This window comes from Culex pipiens, chromosome 3, assembly GCF_016801865.2.
Source record: "Culex pipiens pallens isolate TS chromosome 3, TS_CPP_V2, whole genome shotgun sequence".
In the NCBI taxonomy this organism is placed as follows: Eukaryota; Metazoa; Arthropoda; class Insecta; order Diptera; family Culicidae; genus Culex; species Culex pipiens.
This window is the reverse complement of record NC_068939.1, coordinates 90459258-90478718: the sequence shown is the minus strand read 5'-3', so window position 1 is coordinate 90478718 and position 19461 is coordinate 90459258. Positions and strand designations below refer to the sequence as shown.

At 36.2% G+C, this 19461-nt stretch overlaps 1 protein-coding gene across 1 annotated transcript in view; it reads left to right on the top strand.

Annotated features, from left to right (window-relative positions):
* Positions 1–19461, top strand: part of LOC120422275 (mucin-19) — a 476122-nt gene that overhangs the window by 50334 nt on the left and 406327 nt on the right. The window lies entirely within an intron of this gene.

Here is a 19461-nt window from a genome sequence, read left to right as displayed (position 1 = left end):
AACCCGGGCAGACGGTAATAACAAAATTAATAATATTTCAATAACAAATCCTGTTAAAATAACAAAAAATGTTATTATTTTATCCTGAAGTTCAACTTCAAGAAGAAAAAATAATATCAGTTTCTGATAAAATAACAAAATTTGGTATTGAGGTGATATTATATTGAAAATGTTTAATAACACGCTGATAAGAGGAAATGTTATACATTTCAAAAATCCTCCTAATAACAAAATTTGTTATTCGTTCGGTATACTGACTTAGAAATAAAATTACCATAAATCGCACAAATGTGAACGGCCCGAGCGGTTTACAATTTCAGGATTTTTTGTGATATTTACTTGTAGAGTCAAAACAGATTAGTAAACTTCACTTATCTGTATATTACACTTTTTGAAGATTACATTTTTGCGGTAACACTTTCAACTTTTACGCGCACGATCACATCACTCAACTTTTTGTTGCTAATTTCATTGAGACCTTCGTCGAGCCAATTCTCTACGTTGAAGCCAGACTTGTCCTCCAGACCTCTTCGCCGAGCCATGCCAGACCCGAACTCCTAAGTCCCGGGTGGACTCTTCACGGCGGCTAAGTCCCGGCGGACTCTTCACAGCGGCTAAGTCCCGGCGGACTCTTCACAGCGGCTAAGTCCCGGCGGACTGCGGCCTCCACCGCTAAGTCCGGCTGGACTAGGGCCTCTGCTACTGGTGGCTGCTGGCGGGTTCGGCTGGTCTGGGGCTTCTTCAGGATCTGGAACTGGACTGGGCTTGAACTGGCTGGAACTGACTGGAACTCATTGGAACTAACTGCCCTCCTTAAGAATTTTGGGGTTTTTATAGTCAGTCCCCGAAAACTCTACTAAATTTTATTCTACTAAAAGTGGTCCTTTTCGATGAGAAGCATCGATGAACCTCATGAATTAAATTATGCAGACCTCTGCAATTCTTCATGACTTTCCGTATGGTGTAGTGAGTACACCTCAAAATCGGAAGTCATGGGTTCGAACCATTGCACAGTGGGCGGAAACCCACCTCTAATCCCATTAAATTGAAGCCGCTGTTTTTTTCTTCTGAAAAATAGTTTTTCTTATGTAAAAAAATCTCAGGAATCGATTGGCGCATAGCAAACCCACCGGAAATGACGGGAAAGGGTCCATTTTGCCCCATTTGTCCTAATAATTGGAATTTTCTGGATTTTCACTCTACTAGTTAACCATATTAACATTTATAGGATATCTTTATACTTATTTTGATGTAAAATTAGCAGGGGAATCGAATGGTGATATTTTGGAACCATTTGGTGTGACCCATTTTGCCCTACGGGCCCTTTTTGACGATTTTAGCTAATTTTACTCCTTTTTACAGCATTTAGCGTAGGAATTTCGTAAACTTATTTCTGCTATGCGTGCAAAATCGGCACAAGAATCATATAATGCAAATTTAAGGTTACTTATAATAACCCGTTTAACCCCATGGGCCATTTTCCCTATTTTTCCTAATTTAATTTGTTTATAAGTCTTTTGCATACAATTTTAATAAACTAATCACTGGTATTTGTATAAAATGGCCATGAGAATTGAAAGATATAATTTTGGAATTATTTGAAACTTCCTATTTTGCCCCATTTCCCCTTTTAAAAATATCTCATGTAATTTGAATTGTTTTTCGAAACAATTTGCAAAATATGGTGATAAATGAATTACTTGGTAATGTGTAAGATGTTCAAGTAAATTAAATCTTGATATTGTTTAAAAAAGCCCATTTTACCCCATTAGCCCTCTCATCATATTTTAGGTCATTTAGTTCCTTTTAGAAGCGATTCGCGTACTACACTTTGCATAATGATAATTATCTGTGTTTTATGGACAGAAGAATTAAACATAGGTATTTTGGGATTATTTCGAACAGTTTGCGATCAGTGCATCCTGCTCGCTCCCAATGTAAGCATCAACAGCGTGACCAGAAAAAACAGTTTGTAGCTGATTGATCCTGTTGAAAAATAAATAAAGCCGTTGCACATATTTTTTTAAGTTTATGTCCCTCAACATTTGAATGGAAAAAGTGTTTATAATGCATTTTAAACCTGCCCAGTTGTTTTGTAATCATTAGTTTTCAGAATATCTATGTTTTGACGATTTGTTTTGTCCGAGAAAAAAACTTTTTCGAAACTGAACATCTAAAGAAGTTTTTTCTAATACAACAATAATTAAATTAAGATGTTATGGAAAAAACATAATTGATTGATCTTCATAATCTTATTGCAAATTTATATTTATATATATCTCATCCGATATTTTTATCATGCTTTAAACATACTTATATTTCATCGATCACAGATATTCAATAGACTGAATGACACATCTGAGGTCTCCTCGCAGTACTTAGCGGATTTGGTTGCCAATTTCTAAGATTGAGGATCTTGTGAATATTCACCTTATCTTCCTGGAGCTTGATTCTCGTTGATTATTTTCATTATTTTATATAGTATTTAGTTGAAAAAATGCTATAGAAGTATTTCATACCGCCCGCGCGAAAAGTCTATAATAGGGTGTTCATTTTCCCTGGATTTGAATTTCTTTAGAAACGGAAAAGTATTTGTAGAATCCTGGAAATTTACCGGATCCCGAGATATTTTTAAAATAATAATAAAAAAACATTTATCACTACATTTTTTATGTATTCAAATCTGTCCAAACTGCAATTTGAACAAGGAGAGCAGATATTTCAGAAATTATAATTTTAATATAATTTAAAAGCATCAAATGATTTTTGGAAATTAATTGTTATTATTATTTATTGAATGTTTATTCAAAATCAACAACAATTCTTTATCCAATGCGATTCATACTAAATAAGTTTTGCATGTTAAATTTCTTTTCTTATTTAATATTAATATTTATGTAAAAGCTTAAAAATAAAACACAAATTTATGAACATTGGATGTCAATGTTAAATTTAAAATAAGTTTAAAATTAAGAATATTTTTTTAATTTTCTTTTATTTCCATATAAGTCACTATCGCCAACTGAAGCAAATCAGGATTAAAGTCTGATTAGGGACAATAGATTTTCCAGCAATAAATTTGGAAATCGATGAACTTATTTTGTTGTTCGGTTTCTGTTTTAACCGAAATCAAAAATAAAATACCCACCTTTTAAAATATATAAAATTACAGAGAAAACATTTCAAACAAATGAATTTTCAGGTCAGAACACTAAAATTTAAAAAAATCAGTAATCCAAATTAATATGCCTAACAAAAAATTTAATGCTGACAAAATCCTTACCAAGTATTCAGCGTTTCCACTGTTTAAACAACCAAATCAAAATTTTCAGTCCGAAATATTTTTTTCAATTTCGGGAAAACCTGGACAAAAAATAAAAACCTCCCAGGATTCGGAATTTTCCAGTTAAGGCAAATTCCCATGAAATCCTGAGATGAACGCACTAACCGATAAAAATAAACTCAGAAATGGATTTATTGGGGTTATTGAGTTATTTATCGATTTCTCTAATACATTTGCAGATTAAACTTAACAAAGTCTTTACAAAAAAACGTATGTAAAAGATTATATTTGTAATTTTTTTAACCTCTCCTCACTTTCGCAAGTAAGAAAAGTACTCCAGCAAAAAATATTCAATCTCTGCTATAAATTTGATGTCTAAATTTCCTGATTTAAATGATTATTATTAAATATTATTATTTTTTGGGCTTTATTTTAAAGGAGTCTAATGCGTATACCAGATTATAAAAAGGCAATATTTTCTTGTGCTTTGAAAGAACCATGAATTAATTTATGGATAATACCAGCTAAGGCAACACAAAATAATTGAATGCAAAAAAAAAACAATTATAGTCAAGTTTTTGGAAACCAGTATTTGATTCATTCTAATGCTTGTATTCCTGTATTTTTATTTAAAATAGGTGAGCAGATAATATTTTGAACAACATTCAATTAATATTTAACGACAATCTTATCGAATATAATTAAACATTTTCCGGTTTGTTGTTACATGTTAACAAACAACGTTAATTTTTACTTTTATGTGGCTGAAACTTTGTCAATGATTCTCGTTCATCAAAGGGGCCATTTTGCATCATAAATCTGTCCATACAAATCTTCATAGCTGTTCGAAGTAGTCTTTACAAAAAATGTATCTTGATACTTCGCGTGTACAGATAAGAAGACTTTAGGAAACAAGAGTTTTGTTTTGACATAATAACAGTAACCAACAATGGCAATGGACTTTCAAATGAATTTGTAGGGAAATGTAGTAAAAAATAATACAACCAAATTATGTATTTTTAAATCAGGTTATGAATGAAATTATGATAATTAGAAAAGAAAACAAAAACAATTGTCTTAAAAAACATAAAAAAATATTGATTGTTAAAAAAAAGATGTATGGTGTTTAGTATTTTATTCCATTTTTTTAATTGCTTCAGTGTTTGATGAATAATAATTATTTAGCCTGATATTTAATCTTTTTTATGATACAAATTTATTAAAATCAAAACTCTGTACCGCAATGATAAGTCTTCTAAAATATTCTAAAAATAATGAGAAAAATAAAATCATAATTAAATATAAATATAGCAAACAATTTGGAATATATTCCAAAAATAATGAGAATAAAAATATGAAAAACATTTTTTTCAAAACGAATCTTGTGGAAGCTTTTGCAAACAATTTTAATATATTCAATCAAATCAAATATATACTATGACATTTCAGGTAACTTTAAAATCAATTACAGTCAAAAATCTAAAATTATTTTTGCTTCGATGAATTGTTCAGTAAATTATTTATCAATAGTTACAAAAATTATATTTCAATTATCAGAAGCAAAACATTTCTTCGAAAATAATAGTAGAGTCAAATTAAACCATTCAAAATAACATTTCATTATAAATTATGTTTTGCTCAGTTTAAAATAGTTAAAATTCACCGAAAACCATTTTTTTACGCTTAAGTTTTTTGTTGAAATTTAGGTTCTTTTAACTGAAAGCCTCCCAAAATCGTTCAAATATATAAAGATGAAGATTTGATCTGCAACATTTGCATGTTTTTATTCACTTATTTTTTTTTCGATTGAATAGCTGTGATCGCTATAATACATTTATTTTTAAATCGATCAGTTGAGTTAATCCACTAAGATTATGAAGATCAATCAATAAAGTTGTCATTCCATCACATTCTAATTTATTTTTTTAAAGGAGTTGTTTAGTTAGGTTTCTTGTATTTATTTATTTTTCAACAGGATCAATCAGCTACAAACTGTTTTTTCTGGTCACGCTGTTGATGCTTACATTGGGAGCGAGCAGGAATGCAATGCATTGTCGTGAAACTTTAAATTATGTTATTGGAATATCAAAATTATGTTCCTAAAACATTCTCAAAAATGTTGGTCAATAATGAGAAGGTCGAATTCTCCATTGAACAAACATGCCAATGAATTTGGTTAAGCCACACCCTCAATTTCCCCTGTGTAATAACATCGCACATTCATAATTGAAAGCTTAACCATTTTTTTGATTGCCTAACAATTGGCGAAATTTAATAAAGGGCTTTTCAAGTGAGGATGACTCATGATCCACACCTGTACATAAGCTTAATTATTTGTCGCGCAACGCGAGTCGACGGGTAAAATTATTTATGCTTGCGTAAGCGCGCATGGTCAGAACTGTGGTGAGGATCGAAAAATTGACAAATTTAATGATTTAAATTTGAGGTCGCTGCATTCCCCCACACTTACCAGCTAGATGTTTGTATTCTTGAAAAGCATTAAGAACATCTATCGAAAGTTATTTGTAGGTTGGAAGTATATTCCCAAAATTAATAATTTGATTTGTGAAAAAAATACTTTGCAAAAAATCAAAAAAAAAATATAAATGGCTGGCTATAAAAAACTGATTTAAAAAAAATTGGTTCGGTTAATCTCCCCCACACTTATCAGCTAGATGATCGTCTGAAAGAAATGATCAACTATGGAAAGAATATTGTCGGGTGTAGTGATCGTGCGGTTTACAATTTGTTCTTCTTGTGCTTTCTTGTAAATTGCTTTATAATTATAATTGCTCTTTTGATTTTTCTACTGTAAAATTATTTTCATTACTCTTTTGATCTTCTGTCCTGTTAAATTACTTGAATTACTGTTTTGAACTTCTCTTGTAAAATTATTTTCGTTGAAACTGATTTCAATAAACTTGCATTTGAAATTAATTTTCTTTATCTCTCCTAAAAAAAATCATTGCATTTTTCCCACTGTAAGCTAAATTTGTTGTTGCTGTAGAACGTTGTTGATCGGCTGGATGTTATTGTCGTCGTCTTCCATCAAAAATCGTCTTTATCGTGAGGCTATTCATTCCGCAGTGACTTGGTCAATTGGTCAGTTTTCGAGGCTAAGGTGTTGAATTTCGCCGATTAGTGCAATTGTCGTTTCCATCATGAATTATGCTTCATAACTCAACTGTGAGTTGACTGTGGTCAATTTTGAGAGTGCATTGACTTTTCACTTGCTGAGTATTGTGAATTGTTCGTAAATCCAGTATTTTTGTCCAAAATTGACTTTTCCCGTTGCTTTGTGTCTTTGACAATCTCAAATTATTGACATCGGTTGATGTAATTCTTTTTTCCAATGTTTAGGAAATGTTGTTTGTCCAAAATTGTCTTTTCGTGTAATTTACAACTTTGGCTTTTGTAAATTAATGACATCGGATGATGTTATCATTTGTTTATCATGATCTTCTCCTTTTCAATAGTTTCAGATGTGCAGTATGATCTCAACTTGCATTTTTGTTCCATAATTGATGTTTCGCATTTCAATCATCTTTACTTCGCTTAATTCCACATTTCGATTTAGTAATTTGTTTTACGTGAATGTCTCGTTACTAAACTTGCGTTTTAATTCGACTTGATCCTCATTGATATGACCTTTTACAACAACATCAACACCGTTACCTGTCCAACCTCCCGCATGACTTTGCCACTCACCATCTTGCCATCACAAACTTCTGCATACGAACGCGTAGAACTTCTCAGCATACGAACGCGTCGATCATCCTTGTGTTTCGTCTCCCGTCTCTGCCATATTTTGCTTCAGTTTTTTAGTTTTGTTTCTCCCACACAAATTTCTTACTTGTTTTCTTCGCATGAACAATATTTTATAATTTTCAGGAATCTATCATTCAATTTATGTGCAAAATTGAATTCAAATTTACTTATACAATTTTATACATCTTCTTGATATACTGATACTGAAAAAAATTCAGTTCTAATTGACTATTGTTTTTATACTTGAATAAAAAAAAATTACTCTATAAAGTTTTTCATTGATCTATACATCCTATCATCTTGTCATTGCAATACTGCGCATGTTAGAATATCCTTTCTGTTAACTTTTTATGAAACTTGTCTGTCACTTTGTGTTTTAAAATTTGTCAAACCCATTCAATAAATTTGTTTATTTGAGCAATTCGCAATAAAATGCTGAATTTGCAAGATAATTAGTTGGTTCAATTATCATTCTTATGATATCGTTCTGATTTTTTTTCCTCTGAATTTTATCAGTTTAAAGGTGTTTTCCCCTTGAAGCATTATTTTATCCCTTGATTTTCCCTTGAAGCGTTATTTATCCATTCCCTTTAATTTTCATTTGACTATCCCCGTAAAGTGCAAATGTTTTGAAATGTTTTTAACATATTGAATCCCCCCATGGATTACAACTGTTTTGAAGCTATATTTGAAATAAAACTCTCCCCATAGAGTACAATTGTCTACTTTTTAATCCCTTTGGCGTTGCTTTATCATATGTATCCCTAGATCGGAACTTTTACCGTCCTTTTCGATCTTTTTAGATTCCCCACGATATACTCACAAATTTTACCCTTCCTTGAGCTGAATTCCATATTCGTCCTTGTTGAAATTTGTTGTCTACTTGGTCGTCTTCCATTGGTTTCCTGTAAATCCTTCGTATAAGCATATAACATTCTGAAAATAAATTCTTAATACTTTGTTAAGTAAATTATAAAACTCATATTTACATTCAACATTCATTCTGGGGTGCACCTCCCTTGTCCAATTATTCTCACACACACTCTTAGTTGCATACATGTTGTTTTGAAACATTTAATAATCACACCATCTTCATTTGCTTGTCGTTGAAATTTCGTTATTGTTCAGTCCGTTTGATTTGTTTTTATTTGTAGTTAAAAATTGCGTCATTGTTTTTCCCTGTTAACCTATTTTAGCTCAATTAAGTATATTCGCAAAATTGCAACCCAACAGCTCCTTAATTGTTTTAACGTGTTTCATCACTGCTTCATTATTATGTTTATATTTGATCATAATCGCTTCACGTGTTTTTCAAAAAAAAAAAATTATAAACTCAGTACTGGTATTGTTCTTGTTTGTTTCTTGTTTAAACCCCATCAATTCAATCATTTATAAAAAATATTTTTCATCCCCAATTCAAAACATCCTTGTTTGCGCATTTTTTTTGATAATAGTCATTCATATTTTGTTTAACTCAACCAGGGCTGTGGAGTCGGAGTCGGAGTCGGAGCCGGAGTCGGTGGAGTCGGGTCTTTTTGGGGACCTGGAGTCGGAGTCGGAGTCGGAGTCGTCAAAACTCGATTAGTTGGAGTCGGAATCGGAGTCGGAGTCGGCTAAATTGTATGAGCTGGAGTCGGAGTCGGAGCCGGAGTCGTAAATTTCTGATTGACCCGAAGTCGGAGCTGGAGTCGGAGTTGTCAAAATATTTAATATAATTTATGTTCAATATTTGTTAGAATTTAGGTTATTCCTATTTTTTTTTTAAATTTATTTATTGAATCGCGTGCACTGCGTTCACATTTTTTATTTAATTTATTTTTTGGTTCAAGATATGTTTTCGAAGCATTTTTATTGTAATTGGAAAGCTCTTATTGTGTTATTTTACTGAGATCACTGAATGATAATCTGTGAATCCTCTCTTGTCAATGTTGTTGGCAAGTACCAAATCAGCACACGTAGTATCAGCTCTGATACTCGTTCAGTTTTCAGCGCAACATCACCGCCGCCAATTCTTATAACATCGCCTGCTGCACCGAGCCGTCCCGCGACATCCAGTATATCAGCTGTCGTGGCTTCTCCTGATCATACTTCGGCAGCGCCTGAGCGTGGATTTCTGAACGTGTACTATCAGAACGTGCGAGGCTTAAGGACTAAAACGAACACCGTCCTACTAGCCCTTGGCTCCTGTGAATACGACGTTGTCATCTTTACCGAGACGTGGCTGATACCCGGGATCAAAGACTGCGAATTTGCTGGTGGCTATGACATTTTTCGGTGCGACCGAAGCGCAGAAACGTCATCTTTCCAACGCGGCGGTGGAGTTTTAGTAGCGGTCAAAGCAGGTCGGCACTGCAAGGAAGTTGAACTCGTGAGCTGTGAGAGCCTGGAACAAATCGTTGTTCGCATCACACTGCCGCATCAGACACTCTTCGTCTGCTGTATCTACATTCGACCGGCAAGCGACGTTGGTGTTTACTCTCTTCATTCGGGAGCTGTTCAACAAATTCTCAGCATGGCCGGATTGCGAGATTTGGTCCTTGTCGTCGGTGATTACAACCTTCCAGCGCTAACATGGTTCTTCGATGACGATACGCAGAGCTTTCTCCCTATCAACGCTTCGGCAGACCAGGAAGTTTTGCTGATGGAATCGATGCTTTCGAGTGGGCTTCTTCAAATCAACAATTTGGCTAGCACACATGGAAATCTACTTGATTTGGCATTTGTGAGCGACACCACTGCTGCCGAACTTTTCGATCCAGCATGTCCTCTTTTAAAACCTGACCCTCACCATAAGCCTATCTTTGTCAAACTGGATTACGATCTAGGCGGCACCGACGTTCAGGACGATGCAGATGAAGTTTTCGATTTCACCCAGTGTGACTATGATCACTTGAACGCGAGAATTTCCACCGTCGACTGGGAAACTTGTCTTGGCTCTTCCTCAGTTGATGAAGCCACTGCAAACTTCTACGGGGAGCTTAACACCATCCTACACGAGGTTGTGCCGAAGAAAATCCGACGAATGAGTCACCGATACAAGCTGCCGTGGTGGAACGATGAGCTACGAACCTTAAGGAATCGTTTACGTAAGGCGACGTCGCGTTACATGGAGTCAAGGACAGCATGGGACAAGGTAATGGTGCAAAACATCGAGGACGAGTACAACGCTAAAAATCAAGAAAGCTTCCGGTCTTACATCAATAACACTCAGAGCAGTCTAAAGCGCGATCCATCGAAGTTCTGGAGTTACGTGAACAGCAGAAAAAACGTCAATCGAACTCCAACGGACGTTTCCTACCGCGATGTGAGCTCCAAATCTCCAGCAGACTCAGCCAACTTCTTCGCGGACTTTTTCAAGTCAGTGCACAGCTCCGACGAGATTCCACCTCGCGAACAGGAATTTGACAATGTGCCCAGTCACAATCTGCCGTTGCCCCTCCCAATTCTCAACGACGACGATGTACTAAAAGCGCTCTCTGATGTGGATGCTGCTAAAGGACCTGGTCCGGATGGAATTCCACCTTCACTCGTCAAATCCTGTGCTAGCTCGCTCGCCGTTCCAGTAAAGAGGCTCTTCAACGAGTCGCTCCGGCAGGGTGTTTTCCCTGCGATGTGGAAGGTTGCGTCGATCACTCCGATTCACAAGTCAGGAAGCACCAAGAAAGTCGAGAACTATCGTCCGATATCGATTCTTAACTGCCTTGCCAAAGTGCTGGAGAAGGTTGTGTACGAAAGACTGTATGCGGTAGTAAGTCCAATCATTTCGGGTGACCAGCATGGATTCATGCGAAAACGATCGACAACAACTAACCTCCTTGCTTTTGTGCACCAAACAGTAAACGCCCTCGAGGCCGGCGAACAAGTAGACGCTATCTACATCGACTTTGAGAAGGCGTTCGATAAGGTACCTCATGCACTTACCATTCGGAAGCTCCGCAAGCTTGGTCTCCCCGACTGGATTACTGAATGGCTTCGTTCGTACCTGACGAATCGGAAGGCCTTTGTCAACCTTCGAGTCGCTCATTCCGGCATATTTGAAATCCCTTCCGGCGTCCCACAAGGCAGTCACCTAGGTCCTCTTATTTTTATTCTGTTTGTGAACGAAATCTGCGCATTTACCAGCTCCAGTACGCTGATGTACGCTGACGACTTGAAGATGTTCCGCAAAGTAAAGAACAACGCCGATTGCTGTGCGCTGCAGTCGGACATCAACTCTCTTCTCAACTGGTGCGATTTGAATGGCATGAAGGTGCACGCGAAGAAGTGCAAGGTCGTCTCGTTCAGCCGTTCTAGGGATCCCTTGCGCTTCGAGTACACAGTGGAGCGGCGTGCTCTAGATCGTGTCACATCGATCAAGGATCTAGGCGTGACGGTAGATCGTAAAATGAGGTTCAATGAACACATTGCGCTGACAACTGCAAAGGCATTTGCCATGCTGGGTTTTCTGATGCACAACACCGCCCACTTTGACGACCCGTTCGCTCTGAAGGTGTTGTACGTCTCGCTGGTCAGGAGTGTGCTGGAGTATGCTGCGATAGTCTGGGCGCCTTATCACGTAACGCACTCTGCACGGCTTGAACGAGTACAGCGTGCCTTTGTGAGGTTTGCTTTACGCAAGCTACCATGGACCAACCCGCAAATCCTGCCACCGTACGAGGAACGCTGCTTGCTGTTTAGGTTGCAATCTCTCGCCCAGCGTAGGATCCTGATGCAGCGCCTCTTCGTGTTCGACCTGCTACGAGGCAACATCGACTGTGACAGCATCCGCGGCAACGTACGCTTCAACGAACCGGCGCGCCAAGGACTCAGAAGTGAACGTCCTTTATTGTGGATTCCGAGGCATCTGTTTGACTACGGTTATTATAACCCGCTCGATGTTTGTCTCCGTAAATTCAACGAAGTCTGTACTTGTTTCGATTATGCTGTGACCAAATCTGTGTTTAAAATTAGAATTAGTTAGTGTTAAGATACAGCCTGAGCATTTTAGATGGAGGCGGTGAATAAATAAATATTTTTTTGTATACACTATACTATAGTGTCATAACTCTTAAAAAAGTAAACAATTGTGTAGTCGAAAAATTAAAACATATTAAAATAATTCTTTACTGTATCTTTTTGCTTGTATTTATGTAAATTTGTCTGTAACTCAAACCGTTGCATCGTATCAAAAAGTGGTCAAAGACAAACTTGTAGGAAATTTGACGGGCATTCCGAAAAAAATACACTGAAAGAAAACAACACGATAAAAACTTTAAAGTCAAATTTGAGGACAAGCCCACGATTTTTTTTCGTTCAAATTTTTTGTGAAAATAGCCTAAATTGTTACAAAAAGACTCATGAAAAATGCAGGATGGAGCAATCATCTAAAAAAATACAAAAATCATTTACTGAAAACATTTTTTTGAAAAGTGCTCTAAACGTCAAAATTTTCAAAAATCGAATGCGGGAATCGATTCTTCCGAAAATTTTACATAAAAGTATCAGAAAATTTTACATAAAAGTATCTGTATTGACCTTTGTCCTAAGTCTAATCCTTGTGAAGTTACAGCAGTTTTAAAAAATGTTGATCAGTGTCTTGCGAACCTTCGTGGTGAACGGACACTAGAGCTGCGGTATTTTTTACTACCTAAGCTCAGAGTTATTTCAAACAAAATTCACAGTCTTTTTAAAGACTACCTGAGTTACTTTCCAAAATTCTAAACAGTCTTTTCAAGACTAACCCCACCTGAAATTTTGTTGTATTTTACAAACGAAGCCATCTTTTTAAGAGAACTTTGCTTGCAAAATGCGTCAAAACAAAGGTAAACGCAAATCTTCTGAAGATTTGGTCGTTACGTCGGTGAAGCGTTTGAACGCTAAATCGGCTAACGGAAACAGAAAAAGAAAACAGCCTCATCCGAGGTCTGATTCTGATTCTGAAAGTGAGGTCAATCCTCCAATTCCATTGGCAAATAGTTTCGGTGTTTTATCCGAAACTGTTGACAAGGATCCTTCTCCTCGTACTGAGCCTTCTGCCGTCGAGAAACGAGTAAAGGCTCCGCCAATTGTAGTGACTTCCGTCTCCGATTTGGCCAGCTTTCGAACGCAACTGAAAAATTGCAAGGAAACTTGCAATTTGAAGGTTTCGTTCCAGCTTGGTCGAAGAGGAGAATGTCGCTTGTTGACGGAATCTTTACAAGATCACCAAACTTTTGTTGGTTATTTGAAAAACCACAAACACAATTTCTACACGTATGAGACCAAGAATGCTCGTCCATTCAAAGCGGTCCTGAAAGGTCTCTCCAACGACTTGTCGGTGGATGAGATCAAAAACGAACTTAAGGTGTTGCTTGGCTTTGCCCCATCCCAAGTAATACCAATGAAGAAAAAATCAAACGGGAATATTTCTCGCTTTGGTTTGACTTCACAATTTTATCTGATTCATTTCAACAGAAATGAAATCAACAATTTGAAACTTTTGGACAAGGTTCAGTTTTTGTTCCATGTACGGGTAAAGTGGGAGCATTTTAAGAAACATGGCGGTAATGGCCAGAATCTGACCCAGTGCCGGCGTTGCCAGGCATTCGGTCACGGTACTGATCATTGCGCCATGATTCCAAAATGCATGGTTTGCGGGGATTCTTCTCACGACAAGGACAATTGTCCCGTGAAAGAAGTCACCCAATTTAAATGTGCAAATTGTGGTGGAAATCACAAATCAAATTTCTGGGATTGCCCCATCAGAAAAAAGGTTTTGGATTCTCGTGCTAAGCATCAGCCGAAAACCAAACCGAAATTTTCTCAAAGTCAGGTTGTACCTGCATCTTTAAATCAAACGTTCGTGCTGTCTCACTCGAACAATACCCCTACCATGGAAAAGTTAGGTAACACTAATGGTATTTCTTATGCCAACGTCGTTTCGGGTTCGGGTTCATCCACGAATTTTAAATCCTCTACCAATCTTCCTGAAATTGGGCAGGTACCTCAAATTTCATTTAAAAATTTTTCTGCTGGCAACGCTTTGGGATCTTCTGATCTCGGCGATGTTACGTTTGAAAAAATGACTTTTTTGCAAAACTCACTGTTTGGTTTGATTCAAACAATGAGTAATGCTACATCCATGATGGAAGCTATCCAGATTGGATTAAAATTTGCGAATGATGTTGTTCTTACCCTGAAGTTTAATCATGGATCTAAGTAATTCCATCAATATTATGAATTTTAATGCTCGCTCTTTAAAAGCGAAAGAAAATGAATTTTTCAACTTTTTACGAGTTCATAACGTGCATGTTGCTGTTATAACCGAAACATTTTTAAAAACTGGCACTTATTTGAAAAGTGATCCAGATTATAAAGTTATAACCAATAACAGAATGAATCGAAATGGCGGTGGAGTTGCAATAGTTATCCACCGTAGTATGACTTATAGTACGTTACGTGACTTTAAGTTAAAAGTTATTGAAAGTTTGGGCATTGAACTTGAAACTTCTTTTGGGAAAATTATGATTGCAGCTGCATATTTGCCTTTCCAATGCACTGGGGAAAATAAAAATTATTTCAAAGGGGATTTGAATAAACTTACTCGGCATAGATCTCGATTTTTGATCATCGGTGATTTTAATGCCAAACACCAATCTTGGAATAATTCAAAAGTAAATTCCAATGGTAAAATTCTATTCAGAGATTGCACTTCTGGTCTTTATTCGGTTTTATACCCGAATGGGCCAACTTGCTTTTCTTCTGTTAGAAATCCATCAACAATTGATTTGGTTTTGACAAATCAAAGTCAGTATTGTGGTCCTTTAGTGACTCATGCTGATTTTGATTCTGATCATCTTCCAGTAACTTTTTCACTTTCTCATGAAGCAGTTACCAGACCCAATAGTTCTGTGTTTAATTATCACAAAGCTAATTGGGACAGGTATCAGCATCATATTGAGAATAATTTAAATCATGATTTTGTTTTAGAAACCAAAGCTGATATTGATTCAGCCTTGGAATCTTTAACTAATGCGATTTTGGATGCTAGGAATATTGCTATTCCTAAAGTCCAAGTCAAATTTGATTCTCCCATTATTGATGACGATCTTCAGCTTTTGATTCGTCTGAAAAATGTTCGCCGAAGACAGTATCAACGTTCTCGTGATCCTGCACTGAAGCGAATTCAAAAAGATTTGCAAAAGGTTATTGACCACAGATTCACTCTCCTGCGAAATGAAAAGTTCGCAAGAGATGTCGAACAAATTAAACCTTATTCCAAACCTTTTTGGAAACTTTCAAAGGTTCTTAAGAAACCTCAAAAACCAATCCCTTCTTTAAAAGATGGTGATAATATTCTATTAACTAATGGGGAGAAAGCTCAAAAACTTGCTCAGCAGTTTGAGAGTGCCCATAATTTCAACTTAAATGTTTTGAGTCCTATTGAAGATCAAATTTCAATAGAATTTCAGAATATTGTTGAACAAGAATTTTCATCAGATGAAGTTTTCAATACGGATCTGAATGAAATAAAATCTATTATCAAAAAATTTAAAAATATGAAAGCCCCTGGTGAGGATGGCATTTTTTACATTTTAATTAAAAAATTACCTGAAGCAACTTTAAGTAGCTTGGTCAAAATTTGCAACAAATGTTTTGATTTGGCATATTTTCCCAGTAGTTGGAAAAATGCCAAAGTAGTTCCGATTTTGAAACCGGACAAAAATCCTGCCGAAGCTTCAAGCTATCGGCCCATTAGTTTGCTTTCATCTATTAGTAAATTATTCGAAAGAATAATTCTTAATAGAATGATGACGCACATTAATGAAAATTCAATTTTCGCTGATGAGCAGTTTGGATTTCGCCTTGGGCATTCAACTACTCATCAGTTGTTGAGAGTTTCAAATTTAATTCGAAGCAACAAATCTGAGGGCTATTCTACTGGCGCTGCTCTTCTAGACATAGAAAAAGCATTTGACAGTGTTTGGCATAAAGGTTTGATTGCGAAATTAAAAAGGTTTAATTTTCCGATTTATATCGTGAAAATTATTCAAAATTATTTGACGGATCGTACTCTGCAGGTATGTTATCAGAACAGCAAATCTGATCAACTACCTGTACGTGCTGGCGTCCCTCAAGGAAGCATTTTGGGTCCAATTTTATACAATATTTTTACTTCTGACTTGCCTGATTTGCCCCCAGGATGTCAGAAATCACTTTTTGCTGATGATACAAGCATCTCCGCCAAAGGTAGAAGCCTTCGTGTCATCACAAGAAGATTACAAAAAAGCTTGGATATTTTCAATTCTTATTTGAAAGAATGGAAAATTACTCCAAATGCTGCAAAAACTCAACTTATTATTTTCCCTCACAAACCAAGGGCTGATTTTCTTAAACCAAAAAGTCATCACATTATAAAGATGAATGAGGTAAATTTAAAGTGGGAGGATCAAGTGAAATATCTTGGACTTGCTTTTGACAAAAACCTTACTTACAAGGATCACATTGAAAGTATCCAGGTTAAATGTAACAAATATATTAAATGTTTGTATCCACTTATAAACAGGAATTCTAGACTTTGTCTCAAAAATAAACTGTTAATTTATAAACAAATTTTCAGACCTGCCATGCTTTATGCTGTGCCGATCTGGACAAGCTGTTGCTTAACCAGGAAGAAAAAACTTCAGAGGATTCAGAACAAAATTCTGAAAATGATTCTGAAACTTCCTCCCTGGTTCAGCACCAGTGAACTTCATCAATTAGCCGAAGTTGACACTTTGGATGTTATGTCCAATAAGATAATTGATGCATTTCGACAAAAATCATTGCAGTCTTCAGCTGCATTGATCCGCTCTTTATATAGTTTATAAGTTAGTTTTAAGGTATCCCTTTTCCCTTTTGTACATGTAGGACCTCCTACATTTGAAATCACTGAATAGCGAAAGCTACAATATTTCATGAATAAATGAAAGTTGCTAGTATTTAAAATTGAGGTGAAAAGTCATCGATTGTGATTGGACACTCAATAATATTTTAACTGAATGAATGTACATGGAAAAGAAAAACTGAATAAATATAAATTAAAAAAAAAAAAAAAAAAAAAAAAAAAAAAAAATGTTGAAAAAAGTGGTTTTTCGATTTCTATATGACAGACTTGATTTTCCAGTCTCGTAAATATTTTTACCAGAAAGCTCGTCTAATTTATTTGCATAACTTTTCTTTGGGACTTAATACAATAAGTGGGAATCTAACTGATTTCTATTCAGAGTTATGAGAATTTCCGTAAAAAATCGAAGCAAAAAATGTTTGCGTGTAGTGGATCCTTTAATAATATTGTTGAACAAGTATAATTTTTTAAATATCTTAAATCGGGGTGATATAATTGATATAATTTTAATTTATTTTTCAAATACTGAATTTTCTCATGATTTATATGTTTAAAGTGTGTACTGGACGTCTTCTTAAATAAATTCAAAAGAGTTGCAAAATGGTTTTATATGTCAATTCGATCGTGGAAGCAAACTTTCTTTTAATATTGCATTAAAAAAGGACAATTAAAAATTAGTGTAGCTAGCTTATAAACTAAAAAAATTAATGTAAATTTAAAGTAGTAAAATGAATAGTTCAAATTTTTCAAACAACAAAATTCAAATGTACTTAGAAAATTGCTGTGCTGAAAATGCGTTTAAATCTGAAGATATTTTTTATTTTTGTTTCAATAACGCTGAAAACATGTAGGGGAACTATATCCTTTCTCAGCCTATTTCTATTATCGGCCTATCAGCACTTTGATCATGAATTACAGCTTTCATAAAGTGTTTTTGACTGTTCCAAAGTAATAAATAGCTCAAATAAAAGTGAGCAAGCAACTTTCCATTGTTGATACATCTGAAAATGTATGTATGATGTATGAATGATCCCCATACCCGCAGGCAACTTGGTCCCGAAACACATGTGAGCGCTAGGTGAACAATTCGATCATCTTTTACTCCGTAATCTGTACACCCACGTGCATAAGTTTTTTTGCACGAATTTTAGTGCTACAAAAACCGGCGCACAAAACAAAATGGTTACCCTCTTCCCTCCCCATGCGCCGGAAATTTGTAGCGGGTGTAGGGACACTTTGCATAGACGCCCTTGTTCCCATCACGTCACTGAGGGTATGGAGCGACGAGAAATTAATAAGCATGCCCCCTCAGTCGAACCTTCATTAGAGAAGCAGGCAATCCACAACTCACAGCGAACGACCAAGGGAACACCCTACCGCGTATATAGTAAAAAGGCGTAGTTGTCTTTATTGAAATGAATGAGTGTTAGAGTTAGTGAAAGTCAATTTTGATATTTATATAGGAAAGATCTCACCAAATTGAGAAGCTCCGACTCCGGCATCATCGATCTTGAATCTTCTGGGAATACTGGCCTTGATTTGCTGAACTACCAGAAACGAAACTGGTACACCACCAAAACAGCCAAAAACTTCCTGTTTTTCAGTTTATTCTTCAGGGATGCTGGAGTTGGTGAATTCTACCCATCCTGGCTAATAATCCGGAACATCGAGACTGGAACCACAGGACGTTGAAATCGATGGCAACTTAGTGGTGTTCACCCGCTGCTGTTAATCCGCCTTTATTTTTCGCAATTCCAATTTCCTGTTCGTCATCCACGAAGATCTTACACCGCTATGGCTATCACTGACCACCAACAGATTTACCGGCAAAATATCCGTATTTCCACTAACTTTATCTTGTTGATACATCTGAAAATGTTGATTTAATAGCAGAAAACGGCAAAAGTGATTAGAATTGGTCGACCGGCTTAGAGTGATTAAAATGGGCATATTTCCCCTAACATAGAACAACGAACACTTATCTACCAAGCTTAGTATGGTTCTATACCATGTGGGTAATTCTTTACCAACTCACACGAAATCGGGAAAAGTTGCCCCGACCCCTCTTCGATTTGCGTGAAACTTTGTCCTAAGGGGTAACTTTTGTCCCTGATCACGAATCCGAGGTCCGTTTTTTGATATCTCGTGACGGAGGGGCGGTACGACCCCTTCCATTTTTGAACATGCGAAAAAAGAGGTGTTTTTCAATAATTTGCAGCCTGAAACGGTGATGAGATAGAAATTTGGTGTCAAAGGGACTTTTATGTAAAATTAGACGCCCGATTTGATGGCGTACTCAGAATTCCGAAAAAACGTATTTTTCATCCCGAACATAAATGTCACCCCGGTTTACAGGATTCGCGCAAGTGTGAACTGAAATGTGAGTGATGTGATTAATTCATGTTTTAAAAATATTTTAAATACAGATTAGGTATCGGAGTCGGAGTCGGAGCCGGAGTCAACAAGTTGTGGAAAGCTGGAGTCGGAGTCGGAGTCGGAGTCGGCTAGATTTGGTAGGCCGGAGTCGGAGTCGGAGTCGGAGTCGTATGAAGCTGAAAGCCGGAGC